Raw genomic sequence first — 1569 nt, 5'->3', positions numbered from 1 at the left:
ATCGAACCGGCGACCTTCCGGTTACAGATATGCTTCCTAACCCCCTGAGCCACGGCCGCCCCAATGATATGTTGTAAATATGACTTTGTTTAAATATTTTATGAATCTATTTTTAACAATGGAGTCAAAAGATATAAAAGCTGATATGTTAAAGGAACAAGCTTCCCTCCCTCTCTCTTTCAGTGCAGTAATGGCACCAAAGTATGATGGGTTGTCCCACTGTAAGCTGGCTCTGGTGTTTGCTGTGCTGATGGACCTGCTCGGTGTGATATCCCTGCTGCTGGGGGTCTTTGCCCCACTGGAGATCAAAGGTCAAGACTTTGGGGATCTGCTGGTGTACTCGGGAGCTCTGCTGGTGCTGTTTTCCCTAGCAGGCTGGGTCATGTGGTACAGTGGAAACATTGAGGGTCTAACCTCCAAAATAGAGCTTGGTGGAGTTGTGGGTGGAGCTGTGGACAGACTTGCCCGCAACCTGAGTCGCAGGATACGGCTGCCCAGGACCCAAAGCAGTCCATCGTAGGTAGAGAAGCCTCACTGGACCAAAGACTAACTGACTTGGGCTGTCCTTATTTAGGCAGCAGGCCAGACTGCCTGAGGCAAAGGAGTGTCATTACTGTTTGACTCTTTACAAATACTTCCTTTGCTGACACCACCTCATTTACTTAAAAATGATCTGTTGTGCTATTTTCTATAAGGAAAACTATGTTTGTTTCATCTTTACCTAATATATAAAAGGAATAATTTATAGAGGTTGAAGACATGAATCTGCAACATTGTCTCACAGTGCTAATTGAAAATTATTCATTCATTTACTTGTGTCATATTGCTGGACCAGATTATGGCAGCAGAAGCACTCAAAGCTAAGGATTGTACATTATTGTTATTAAAATGCCTTCAGCTGTTAATCATATTTGCACAAGGTTGAGTCAAAACATAACTTCAAAGAAGGATACAGAGCTGCTACGACATCCACATGTGTGCACAAACTGCATATAAATACTGCAAAGGACATTTGAAAGATTTTATCTCCCTTATTTTACAAGGAAAACAAGAACAGAAATCCAAACATAACTGAAATTAAAAGAATTGCATAACATCCAAAGGAAGACGTCAAGCAAACAGCCAATTGAGAAAATAAAACATTTTTAACAACAGCTTCTGAAGTTGTTCCTTTAAGCGAGGGGATATCGGATATATTTTCAATACAGACACCTCAAGCACTGTGAACAGGTAGAAATTGAGTTAACACTCATGGCAGGAATACCCAAAAAATATACATCACAAAAGATGGAGCTTTAATAAGACAATAAAATGTCTGATTGTGTTTATGGTGCGAGACCAAAAATCTGTCTCCAGTTCACAATTAACAACAAAGTATGTACACAGCAGCTACGAGAGAAGCCACATCACCAGCTTATATGTTTTTGATGCATGCACGACTCCTCTCTACATTTTTTTCCCCACCAAGCAAAGGAAAAATGTATAATTCAGTTGACAGTCAGCAATACTGCATTGATTTTTAGGGCAAAGGTATTGATCTATTAACCACCAGGGAGCTGAAGTACTGAC

This window comes from Pundamilia nyererei, unplaced genomic scaffold (genome assembly GCF_000239375.1).
Source record: "Pundamilia nyererei isolate P.nyererei 1_Seehausen unplaced genomic scaffold, PunNye1.0 scaffold00045, whole genome shotgun sequence".
In the NCBI taxonomy this organism is placed as follows: Eukaryota; Metazoa; Chordata; class Actinopteri; order Cichliformes; family Cichlidae; genus Pundamilia; species Pundamilia nyererei.
This window is presented reverse-complemented; position numbering follows the sequence as displayed.